The sequence below is a fragment of the Venturia canescens genome, chromosome 8, assembly GCF_019457755.1.
Source record: "Venturia canescens isolate UGA chromosome 8, ASM1945775v1, whole genome shotgun sequence".
In the NCBI taxonomy this organism is placed as follows: domain Eukaryota; kingdom Metazoa; phylum Arthropoda; class Insecta; order Hymenoptera; family Ichneumonidae; genus Venturia; species Venturia canescens.
Genome location: NC_057428.1, coordinates 2,155,154 through 2,169,278, shown reverse-complemented (window position 1 = coordinate 2,169,278; position 14,125 = coordinate 2,155,154).

Below are 14,125 nucleotides of genomic sequence, written 5' to 3'. Positions count from 1 at the left end.
TCCAACAAATCGGAAACTTTAATTGAAATTTATGATAATTATTTTCAAGAAAAAAGTTAATGAAAAAAAGTCATAACGGAAGTTACGTGCAGTACTAAAATGTATTATATCAATTCGAGGTCAAGTATTTATCAGTTATTCGAAATATAATCTCCGGCAACAAATGAGCGTTGAGAATCCTTGTCGGGCTCACAACGTTTTATCAAAATTACTAAAAAATGAATGAAAATAAAATCATTAAAAATTCACATGAAAATCATTCGTTACTTCAATAAGGTACACACTTTAAAGAATCGATTCCCCTCCGACTTTCAGGATCTCCTGGTATTATTCACAACATTCAACTTCGATTGGATCGGTACAAATTATGTTCAAATACGTCTTAAACGTACTTGTCCGGCCCATCACTTTTTATTCAAATTGCTCATTCGAAAACAAATCAAAAACGAAGTTAATGCATGTGTTAATATTAAGGAACAGTAATTCCCGAGAAAATAATTTTCCTTCGAATCACTCTTGTCAAAATGAAACGAAAATGAAAGATGAAGTTGATTAATCTATTTATATTGTATGGAGTCATAATTCACAACAAAATCATTTTTCTCCAAATTCCAGGAATCCACGTGTCGTACTCGACTAGTGATATTTATCAAAATGTGTACGTGACTATAGAAAAAAAAAACATTTCATGGCTGAGTAGGTTCGAAAATTTCTAGTAATGTGCCTGATTATTTCTCATTTTCATTGGTTCTTACCGAATGGTATGTGTTCACTGAAGAAAATGAGAAGTGGATATTGCTATACGAACTTGCGAACAATCAAGTTCAAATTACTTGGAGATATTATTTTTATTTCTATCGATTTTATTATATTTGTCATTATAGAACAGTCCTGATTTGTTTTCGAATGAGCAATTTGAATAAAAAGTGATGGGCCGGACAAGTACGTTTAAGACGTATTTGAACATAATTTGTACCGATCCAATCGAAGTTGAATGTTGTGAATAATACCAGGAGATCCTGAAAGTCGGAGGGGAATCGATTCTTTAAAGTGTGTACCTTATTGAAGTAACGAATGATTTTCATGTGAATTTTTAATGATTTTATTTTCATTCATTTTTTAGTAATTTTGATAAAACGTTGTGAGCCCGACAAGGATTCTCAACGCTCATTTGTTGCCGGAGATTATATTTCGAATAACTGATAAATACTTGACCTCGAATTGATATAATACATTTTAGTACTGCACGTAACTTCCGTTATGACTTTTTTTCATTAACTTTTTTCTTGAAAATAATTATCATAAATTTCAATTAAAGTTTCCGATTTGTTGGATAAATATTCCAAATTATCAATAAAAACTTGGCCTCCAATTGATATCATACATTTTTATACTGCATGTAACTTGGATAGTACATTTTTCCATTTGTCCAATATTTATGAATTTTTTGAAAATTTTTTATTTTTCTTTACAGAATTTTTTTCGATTATTTTTTATTTTTGTTGAATTTTTTTGAACTTTTCAATTTTTCGTTTTTATTCATTACCTGTCTTTGCGCCTAAAGTACTCCTAAATCCTTCCAAATTCCTATGCCTCGAACTACCAGCTACGTCCGTCTCAGCCGAATGTCTGTGGTCGAATGACGACTTGACATGGCGGCCGGACCCCGTCCGCTCGTGAGTTCGGCTGCTAACAGCGCCACTCGCCGATCGTGGATACTTCGGGAACTAATGCCTAATACTTCGTTTTCATGAACTTCCGGTCGTACCAACCGCGAGACACCATCGCAAACTTCTTATATTGTTTTTCGGTTGTTTAAATGGAATTTATTATTAACTAACTTGAACAGTCGAGTAATTATGACTCTCTAATGCAATGTTTACCCTTTTTCGTAATGTCTTTGAAATTTCTAATAAAAATGAGTTTTGTCATTGTTTATTTCTCTTATTGCTAACAAAATGCTTCAATATTGTTTGTCTTTCTTTTCTTTCCATTGTTAATAAATTTTTTCGGGTTTTTATGCGTTTTTCTGATTTTTAAATAGTCCCGTAGAAGAAATACGGATGGAGAATGCGTAACGGTTTTGTATAACACTTGACGTGAAGTTTTGAAATCTTTATTGTAATTTGGCAATTTTTTGCATTGGAATCGTTTGGAAACAATATGAAAAGATTTGTTATATAGTTAATTAAAACACATCCCGGTAATTTTACTCGGAATCAGCAAATTTCATCAATTTTTGTATTTCTTGAGATTCGCGGCATGGTACATCCCTCTTTCTACTTCGGTCTCCGGATTTTCAAGAATAAATGTTGCAGCAGCTATCTGTTTTTTAATTCTGTATGGTCCCTCGTAAATTGCAAAGAATTTCGCCATTTTTTTATTAACTGGATCGCTTACATTACACGCTTTTGCCAGAACTAGGTCGCCCTCATTGAAATTAATTAATTTATGCTTCTGATCAAATTTTTGAGCTCTTTCCCTGCCTTTTCTCACTATTCTATCCCTGGCCAGCATCAATTTAGCTTCAATCCCTTCTTCCTCATCGAATTGTTCGTCTTTTTCTACCTGGATCCAGTTTTTCCAAATTCTCTGTGGTTTTATGTTTCTCTGAATCTCGACTGGCGTCATTTCTGTTATTTCGTGATGAGTTTCATTCATACAATCCTCTATTACTCGAACCCACTTTAACCAATCAGTATGCTTGTCAGTCAAAAACGTTCGGAAAAATCTACCGATCTCTCTATTTACCCTTTCGACTATGTTCCCTTGAGGATGACGAATAGACGAGAAAACTGGCTGAATTCCTTCACTGGCTAATTTCTCTAACCATAATCGTGAAGTGAATTGTGTGCCGTGGTCAAATTGCAATTTTTTTGGTTTGCCGAACTCCGGAATGTAATGGTTAAAAATTTTATTGATTGTTGCCGGCGCTGTCGCCGCTTTGAGAGGGTACAAAACTACAAATTTAGAGAAAGCATCTATTGTTACGAGAATGTGTTTCATTCCACCTTTCGTAACTGGTAAGGGACCGAAAAAATCGATCGACACAATATCTCCCGGTCCCTCCGGAATGATATTTTGCTGTGCCGCATAAGAATGCTGATTAGGAACTTTATTTCTTTGACAAGAATCGCACGAACCAAGAATTTGTCTAATTACGCGGTATAATCTCGGGTAAGTGAAATCTTCTTTTATTATTTTCCAAACTTTTTTCGCGCCTACATGACCGTACATTTTGTGTGTTTCAGATACGAGAAGATGGAGGATCTCTCGTGGCAAAACAATTCTCCAGGAATCGGGATTTATTTTTTTCAATAAAATGTTATTTTGAATTCGATATTTATCGTCTTGTTCATTTTGTATCCTCTCCCTAATTTCCCTGATCTTATCTTCTCTTTCTTGCCAAAGTCCTACCTGCCGAATCATTTGTTCTAGTTCCTGCGACGGTTTGATTGCTAACATTGTGCTAATCACCAATTCTTTTCCTTTCCGCCCCCCAGCATCTGGTGGATTTAATCGACTCAAAACATCCGCGACAACATTTCTATTTCCCGGACAAAACTCGAATTCAATATCGTAATCTTGAATAGCGAGAATCCATCTCGTTAATCTCTCATTTAATAATTGACAATTTTTTAAGAAAGTAATGGCTCGATGATCAGTAATTACTTTAATTTTTGCTCCGAGCAAATAAGTTCTAAATTTTTTCAAGGACCAAACAATCGCGAGCAATTCTTTTTCCGTAGTGGTGTATGCTAGTTCAGGACCCTTGAGCGTACGGCTCGCAAACATTATCACCCCTAAATCACCGTTTTTATCTTTTTGGGCCAAGGTGCCCCCCAAAGCATAGCTACTTGCGTCCGTTTGCAAAATAAATTCCCTTTCTGGATCAGGATGCGTTAGAAGAACGTTATCGACAAATAAATCTTTAATTTTCTGAAAAGCGATTTTTTCATCTTCCCCCCATCGCCATTTTGTTTCTTTTTTAAGCAATTTCAAGAGAGGAATGGTTTCCTCGGCGTGTTTTTTCGTGAATTTAGTATAGTAATTGATTAACCCCAAGAAACCCCTTAACTGCTTTAAATTTCTGGGTGGCGGAAAATCATGAATTGCTTGTATTTTCTCTGGTTGTGGCTTTATGCCCTTAGTCGTCAAAATGTGCCCTAAAAATTCTACCTCTTGCCTGAAAAATTTTGCTTTATTCAATTTTATTGTCATCCCATGTTGCTGTAATCTCTCTAAAAGCTCGTCTAAATGTGCCATGTGTTCATCGAAATTCGAGGAAATACACAAAAGGTCATCAACAAAATTTATTACGTGATCCCCTAGACCATGAAGAATGATATCAAGAGCTCGCAATAATGCGGCGGTACTTGTTTTTAGCCCAAATGGCGTTACTTTGAATTCGTAGACTTTTCCCCTGTATCTGAATGCCGTGTACTTCATCGAATCTGGATGAAGAGGAATCTGCCAAAAACTATTTGTTAAATCTAGAGTGGTCATTACTTTCGCCGAATGGCATTTCTGAAAAATTTCTTCCATGTTTGGAACTGATTCGTGGTCATTAGCCATCACCTGATTTAATTTTCGCGCGTCTAAACAAAGTCTAACTGTACCGTCTTTCTTTATAACAGGAATTATCGGATTTATCCACGGACTATTTGATCTCTGAATTATTCCGTAATCTAACAATTTCTCTATCTCCCTGTCTACTTTTTCCCTATGCATCAAAGGTACCTCATAAGCGTGTGCAACGATCGGCGTATCCGTCGTAATGTCTAATTGATGTTCGTAAACCGAAATTCTTCCTGTGGTTTTACGAAAAACTTCCTTCCTATTCCATATTACTCGTTTGTGAATTTCTTTTTCCTTTTCAGAGAGTTCAGTCTGTCCTACAATTTCATCTATTTCCTCAAAAGTTATTTCCTCACTGTTTATATCGTCAGAAATCAAATTTTGTATTGGCTCAAATTTTTCTTCAATATTTTCTTTTCCAACACCTCTTCCTTGCTCTGGCTCAAAAATATTTTCTTCACTCTGGTAAAATGTCTCCATGAATTCATTATCCTCTACATCTTCATTTTTATTCAAATTCTTACTAACTTTATCTTTAATGTCTTCACTTTCTTCATCACCCTCAAATTCTCCTTTTTCAAAAACTATTTCAACTTCTTCTTCAAATACTCCAACAACTTTTTCTTTTTCAAATGACCCTTTAGTGGGCACAACATCAACAACTTCGTTATACTTAACTCGTAAAGACATCTCCTCCAAATTAATCAAACTTTTGAGCGGTTGCAAGGAATCAATACCGAGCAAAACGTCTCTAATCAGACCAGGAATTATTAAAAATTTAATGTACGTTTTTACTTTTCCAATCTCTATTTTTGCCATAATTTGATTTTTGACTTTTGTCATTTTTCCCTTTATCGCTCCTTTTACCGTCACTCCCGTGACAGGTAAAAGTGGACAATTTTTCAAAATCTCTTTGTTCTCTAAATAAAATTCTTCTGAAATTGTGGTAACTCTCGAACCTGAATCTACTAACGCAGTAACTGTGATACCCTCTATCTTAGCATAAATTTCTGGACATTCTATAATCGGCACGGCTTCTTCACTTGTTTCTTCTTTCATTAAAAATTCTCTTGTGTCCGTAAAAATCGTGTTGATGGCCAGTTTAATCTCCTCTGTTTTGTTTACTTCGCTTATTTGTTGGAGGTCCTCCGATAAACCATCCTGCGAATTGTCTTTCTTGTCTTTTCCTATCGTTGTACCTCGTTCGTTTTTCGTTTTTCGTTGATTTATATTTTCGGGCACGGGTACAACGTTTATTCGTTTCCCGCCGCTGAAGTTGAAGGTTGTGGTTCTTGATGGACCTCTATTGCTTGAATTTCTGGTTGTTGTCGTTCGTTAATTTGACGATGGTCATTTGGATTATTCGGCGGCCTGTATCCTCCATTGTTCTGTTGCGGTCTCCAATTTGGATTCTGATTTTGTCGGTTATATCCGTTTTGTTGATTGTTGTTTCCATTATTGCGATTTTGCTGAGGATATCCGTTGTTTTGCCGCTGGTTGTAATTTTGTTGATAATTGTTATTGGGCCTTTGATTGTAGTTTTGCTGGTAATTGCGGTTCTGTTGATTATTCCAGCCGTTGTTCCAACCGTTACTAAATCCACCGTTGTTTGGTCGATTGTTTTGATTCCAATTCTGATTGCCACGGTTGAAATTATTTTGATAGCCTCCTTGGTTATTCCAATTATTTTGCTGTGGCATACGGAACGGTCTCTGTTCGTTTTTATTTTGATTTTGAGATGTCTGCGTGGCTTCTTTTTCCTTTTTTGAATTGATTGGTCCATGCCGATCCATTTTCCCCAGGAATTCAATCAATTGTTCGAGAGTTTTGAATCCTCGGCTGATTATCGTAGCCTGGATTTCATCCGTGTAGTGTTGCGAAAGTGATGCGATTATATCTTCATCACTGGGAGGAGGAATGAGATCCTTTGCAGCTCCGAAGATATGGATCGTGTACTCCACTTTGGATATTTTACTGTCCTTGTCCGAGTAGTGTCCGAACTCGAGGTCCTTTCTTACTTTTCTCTGCACATCCATACTCCAGAAGCGCTCCACGAATTTCTTCTCTACTTCATCAAAATCTTCAACGCGGTCCTCGATGAGTACCCACCATTCCTTGGCCGCTTTCTCCAGGCATTGCCCCAGCAAATATTTCATCTCCGTGACGGTCGGATTGGTGACCTCACAATACCTCCGAAATTCCTTGATGAATTTCATCGGTCTCCTTTTCTCTGATCCATCATATGTGGGAGGTTTGATTTTGATTTTATTCGGATGCATGTCCATCGGCAGCATCGTCCGAATCCGTTCTCTTCTTTCCTCTTCTTGTTCATCATCGGATTCGTCGTCAGAAACTTCTTTGTTCGGTTTCTGGACAATCCGCGTACTTTCCGTGTTTGGACTCTCAATTTTGTCCTTCTGTTCAAGGTTTTCGACCCTTTTTTTGATCGCGTTCACATTCAGTTGCATTTGAGCAACACTCACCTCGACCACAGCACTCTTCGATTCGTTGTCCTGGACGATTTTTGTCAAGCCCGTGACATGTCGTTTAATCGGTTCGTATATTTGGTGAACGTCACTAGCGATTGTGGCTTGCAAAGTCTTGAATTTTTCAGTAAATTCGGCCCTCAAATCAATGTTTGCCTGATTATTTCGAGCAATCTCGTTGGCCATGCTCTGGACCTGCGTTTTCATTTCTTTCATTGCTTCAATTAAATTCATTAATAGTTCGTGATTTAATTCACTAAACTCTATTTTTCCCCTATTTGATCTGGGAGTGCCAAATTCCTCTAATTTAATATCCCCGGGATTCTCGTCAATTTTCTCTAACTGTAATCCAAAATTACCCCGAGATTCGTTAAAAATATCCCCGGCTCCTGGAGGAGGAATAGAGGTAGTTAAATCGATATTTTGAACACCTGCACCATCGTCCTCGGGATTCTGAAACCCGGAATCTCTCGCTGTTTCGTTTCTTTCGGTCTTTTCCGCCATTTTTGTACAACCGATAATTTTCATTCAAATTTAAAAGTAATTTAAGCAAAGTAGAATATCCGCGTCCCCCTGCAATACCTGCCCCACGTCGGGCGCCAGTTGTAACGAAACGCTCTTGCCGACCTGGCCTGAACGCCGCCACGCGTCGGTTCGAGCAACCTAAATAATAAGGAGCAGGTATGAAGGAAACGCGGACACCGTTAATTTTGTGAAAATAATAAAATAATCGATTTTATTCAATTTTGATCGATATTTAACAAAAATAAAGAAGATTTAGCACTTTGGCTCGCGGAAAATAAAATTTGTATTTTGATTTTAATATTGTCTTGCTTTGTTTGATCGGATCTGGCGAGAAAAAGACCCGAAAGACCCGAAAACGTTGCAAATTCTCTGTCTGAGATAATTTTTAATTTCTCAATTTTCGAATTTTAATAGTACAAAAATAATAATTAGAAATAAAACAATTTTAAATTTAATGGTTGCGTTCGTTCTAATCTCTCGACACGCCTCGAGCTTAAAAACCTCTCAATTCAATGCTTCGAGCTATAATTCGTTTGACGCGGTTTTTCCGATGTCCTGTCACGCTTGTTTTCTAAAAAAAAATATAAATGAATCCAAGAGGATCTCTTCGCTTTTACAATTTTTCAATTTTGTTTTGACTCGATATAATTTTTAACTCGATCTATTGCCTCTTGGATTTTTGTTAATTCTCTAATTTGCGTTAGGTCTCCATACCCGCCCAACTCGGACAAGATTTTTATCAATTTTGAATCTAAAATTTTAATTAACCCAAAAAAAATAATTTACAGCTCTGCTTTTAACGATCATAAAATGACAAAATAGAATCTACTATGGAATATGACAGGATAGCGTAGACCACAGGCTCTGGGATTGAAACGTCACCGAATCGCTCCGAGATCCTGTGCATCCACTAGGTTAGGTAATTCACCGTCCACGGGCTCTGGGATTGAAACGTCGCCGAATCGCTCCGAGATCCCGTGCAACGGAAATTTGGAAAAACTAAGAGTGGACCCTGGACTCTGGGATTGAAACGTCACCGAATCGCTCCGAGATTCCAGGCATCCAGGAAAATTTGGAAATTTTAGAGGTTAGGTGCGGACCCTGGACTCTGGGATTGAAACGTCACCGAATCGCTCCGAGATTCCAGGCATCCAGGAAAATTTAGGAAAGGAATTTGTGAATTTAAAAGCAGAGTGCTTGGTCAGTGTTGTCAGAGAGGTCCGAGTTGATCCTTGAGGCAGGGAGAACTGAATGCCGAATGAGTCGCGCAGCGCTTCTTATACCCGTGTCCCCACCATAAAATTCTCGAGCGCCGAGAATCTCCGTTTTCGCTCGGTTCTGCGCATCAACTTGTTACGCCCTCTCCGATTGGCCCGTTGCCATGATCCGCGATCGCCTGTTGGTCGAGCAGGCTAGCACACGATGCGCAGACTACCGCTTTTTATGATTTACAGCTTATTACGATGTTAAACAGTAAAAACTTCAATCTGATCAAATATTACTTAATTTCTTCTTCAATTTGGCATTTTTATTTGTTTTAATATGATTCGTAAAATTATAATCGCTAAAAGTCACGTACGCGTCCTATAGCCCATCAACGCTCTGCCCGCGCATGCGTCGTAGTCGCTTTTTACATTTTTCATTATTACGTTAATTCTGTTACATTGATTTGACTTCGGATCATTTTTCTTAAACTCGTACTATTTTTCTGATGATTTTGATCATATTCACGTGCTCGGGCGACTTAAAAAAAAAACAAAAAGAATTAATCTGGATAAAATATAGCGCGGCGAAGTTCAGAGCGGCGCCGGTAGCCCCGCTCAGGCTCATGCCTACCGGCCTAAGATGGCCGCCACCTGTCAACAGCGACGAGCGTGGTCGCCGCGATGTTTCGTCCGCGATCTAAAGATCGCGGAGTTTCGTTCGTTTCGACGGGCTCGGGCCGTCGCGCGTGTGTTTCGCTACAGTACAGCCCATACCTCATTAGTATACTAAGTCCTCGGTATAGCCCATACCATTCTAAACGCAGTACCCATTTCATCATTTCGAAACACACTAAATCAAGAATTATCCCATCGCCATTCGTGAGCCACCCGATAGATCAGAAAAACCGAATTATGTGTTAAAAGTCTCTCGACATTGCGTTCGATTATCCTTTGACACATAAATCGTTCGAAGAATTCCTTTGATGTCGTGTCTCTCAGCACAGCGCCTGACTATCACACAATCAAGGGAATTCCCAAGTCCCCACCTCCAGACTACCAAAACATCGAATCCTCATCCTAACCGATGATGAAAAAGTGCGACAGTACGCGCCGTATGTAAACACGGCAGCCGACGCGCTCCTGAGGTTGTATTCCTATCTCTCTCTCTCCTTCTTATCTGCCTGTCCGAAGATCCACACAGCTGAGCCGGTCAATAACCCCAGATCAGACGGCCAGCACAACAAATAAGAATTAAAAGTCGGCATCCCCGAACCCGCGAAGCTGCTGGTAGACATTTGTTTCGCTTCAATATACAGTGAATGAATTACGTTTCCTGTAGGAATTCTGAATTTTGGAAATAAAAAAAAATGAGATCATTTTCTAACGTAGCCAAGTGCAGTGAATGAATTAAGATTCTTGTGGAATTCATTCGTGTACACTTTTAGCCCAAATCCCTCACTTATTCAGAAAAATTTTCCAGCAAACGTCACAGAGCAACAAAGGTTTCTCGAATGATTCTGCAATTATTAAGAGATTATCATCTGTTTTTATGCTAGCTCGGGTTATAAACTTAAAACAGTTTACGCGTACAAGTGCATGCATTGTATCTATACGATGAACTGCACAAATTCATTTTCAACATTACACACAAGCTTGGCGTGCATGGTTTTCAATCGGAAGCTCGGCGAAGAAATGCCTCATTCGTCCATATATTTGAAGAAAACTTGATGATCCTCTCATGTAATTGTTTTTTAATTTGCCATCCCTTTTCCATCCAACTATTTTATTGAGTAGTTCGACGTGCGATCCTGCGCTGTGTGCACAAAGAAAAATATCTATTCTTGACTAGTTCGACTGATAAATTCATTACTCCAAATGTTTCGTATTCAACGCGTTTTCTTTTCTCAAATCAATGTTTACACAGCTTACTTCTTTGTTCATCCATTTCAGTACTTGTGTAATTCATCCAATCATCGGCCCATTTGGTAAAAAAATGAGTGTACGGACAAACGAGTGAAAGTGAAGCGTGGATAAATTAAAATGCGTATGGGCATGAAAGAATGGCCGTATCTATCCGTACAAGATAAAGGCATATAAAGGGATTGATTGATTTCATTTCTTTATCCGTTCGTTTAATTGTTCAATTTTATCCACAAATTTCACCCATCTCTATTGTTTACCAAATCATTATATAACAGGGCCTCTCTTATTTTATTGGGGAATCGCTTTTTTTCACAATCGTTCATACAATTCTAATTAAATATTGTTTTCATAGTAAATTTGAACAATTGTCTCTTCCCGAGCTTCCGATTGAAAACCATACACGCCAAGCTTATGTGTAATGTTGAAAATGAATTTGTGCAGTTCATCGTATAGATACAATGCATGCACTTGTACGCGTAAACTGTTTTAAGTTTATAACCCGAGCTAGCATAAAAACAGATGATAATCTCTTAATAATTGCAGAATCATTCGAGAAACCTTTGTTGCTCTGTGACGTTTGCTGGAAAATTTTTCTGAATAAGTGAGGGATTAGGGCTAAAAGTGTATACGAATCAATTCCACAAGAACCTTAATTCATTCACTGTACTTGGCTACGTTAGAAAATGATCTCATTTTTTTTTATTTCCAAAATTCAGAATTCCTACAGGAAACGTAATTCATTCACTGTATATGTTACAATAGATCTCATATTTTTTCACAGTTGAACATTTTTTTAAATTTATTTATTGACAATGCGAATATAGAAAATCATTTAAAACGACGGTCACGACCTTTTAATACTTGGCGTGCCTTTTTTACTTTTATTATTATTAGAATTACTGATAAATACTTGCCCTCGAATGGATATAATCAATTTTAGTACTGCACGTAACTTTCTTTATCAATTGAAAAAAATTTCATCTTATTTACGTGCAGCATTAAAATATATTATATCAATTCGAGGCCAAGTATTTTCTAATGAATTGAAATAAGTTACCACTTGAATTACGTGCAGCACTAAAATTTGTGATATCAATCGGTGGACAAGTATTTTATTAGTAACTTCAAAGTTGAACATTACGGAATTGTTCTAAGAAGCTTTTAAATCCAAAAATATCATATGCAAGTTAATCATTTCTTGCTCTATGGTGGCAGAGACTTATAAGAAAATCGATTCTTTTCAGACTTTCAGGAGCTTCTGATATTATTCACAATATTCGACGTCGATTGGATCGTTACAAATTATGTTTAAATATGAGTTAAAAGTACTTGTCCGGCCCATCACTATTTATTGAAATAAAAATCAATCATAAAAAAACGAAATTGTACGGCAGAATCCGGTTAAAAATATATTGAAATGCGATTTATTATTAGTTTAATGTTCTTCATAATAGTATAGGTTAGTTATACCGAATGAAATTCGTTCGCTGGAAGAAGTGAGAAGTAAAAATTGCCGTCATTCCAATACAAACTGGGGAGTTATTTTTGTAAACTTGAACATATTTAATGTGCATAATGTTTTTTATTTATCGATGCACAAATACATCCCTTGTATGGTACAGGACAATTCGTTTCCATTCTTATTAAATTAGTGCACTTGAGGGAAAATGACTTGAAGATAACTCTCTAAATTCCCTCTGCATGAATATTTGTGCTCCATCAGTTCTAGAAAAGCCCTGATTTTTATTTGCATAAACAATTTTAATGGAAAGTGATGGGCCGGACAAGTACTTTTAACTCATATTTAAACATAATTTGTAACGATCCAATCGACGTCGAATATTGTGAATAATATCAGAAGCTCCTGAAAGTCTGAAAAGAATCGATTTTCTTATAAGTCTCTGCCACCATAGAGCAAGAAATGATTAACTTGCATATGATATTTATGGATTTGAAAGAATCTTAGAACAATTCCATAATGTTCAACTTTGAAGTTACTAATAAAATTCCCCTAGGAAAAAAAAGGTTGGGACAAGTACATTGATGGTCCCTCGTTTGCTGATAATTCCATCCATGAAAAAAACTAAAAAAAATTTTTTTTTAAATTGTAAAAAAAATTATTTGATAAAAAAAAATACAGAACAATTCGAAAAAAATTTCACAAATTTTGAAAAAACATTATATTAAAACAAAAACTAATCTGTATCTATTTTTTAAAGTGTCAAATGAATCAAATAACAAGTAAAAAATAAAAAACCGAAAAATCGGTCTTGAAATCATTTTGGAAACCGATGCCGCATTCTTCTTATTAGATTCGAACAGCTAAATCAACTGAAAAAAATTCCATCTAATTTACGTGCGGCATTAAAATTTATTAGATTAATTCGAGGCCAAGTATTTTCTAATGAATTGAAAAAAGTTACCACTTGAATTACGTGCAGCATTAAAATTTATGATATCAATCGGTGGACAAGTATTTTATTAGTAACTACAAATTTTGACATTATTAAATTCTTCTAAGAAGCTTTTAAATCCAAAAAAATCACATGAAAGCTAGTCATATGTTACTCTATGGTGGCAGAGACTTATAAGAAAATCAATTCTTCTCAGACTTTCAGGATCCTCTGGTATTATTCACAAAATTCGACGTCGATTGGATCGATACAAATTATGTTTAAATATGTCTTAAAAGTACTTGTCCGGCCCATCACTTTCCGTTTAAATTGTTCATCCCAATAATAATCAGTGCTTGTCTAGAACTGATGGATCACAAGTATCCATGCAGAGGGAATTGAGAGAATTATCTTCAAGTAATTTTTACGTAATTGCACTAATTCAATAAAAAAAGCAAAGAAATTGTTCCGCAATATACAAGGGATATTATTGTCCATTGATAAATGAAAATAATTGTACACAATATATATGTTCAAGTTTGAAAAATAACTCTCCAGTTTGTATTCAATGACGGCAATTTTTGCTTCTCACTTATTCTTCCAGCAAACGAATTCCATTTGGACTAAGAACTAACCTATACTATTATTAAGAACATTAAACTAATAATGAATCGCATTTCAATAAATGTTTAACCGGATTCTGCCATACAATTCCATTTTTTCATGATTGATTTTTATTTAAATGAATAGGGTTGGGCCGGACAAGTACTTTTAACACATATTTTAACATAATTTGTATCGATCTAATCGACGTCGAATTTTGTGAATAATACCAGAGGATCCTGAAAGTCTGAGAAGAATTGATTTTCTTATAAGTCTCTGCCACCATAGAGTAACATATGACTAGCTTTCATGTGATTTTTTTGGATTTAAATGCTTCTTAGAAGAATTTAATAATGTCAAAATTTGTAGTTACTAATAAAATACTTGTCCACCGATTGATATCATAAATTTT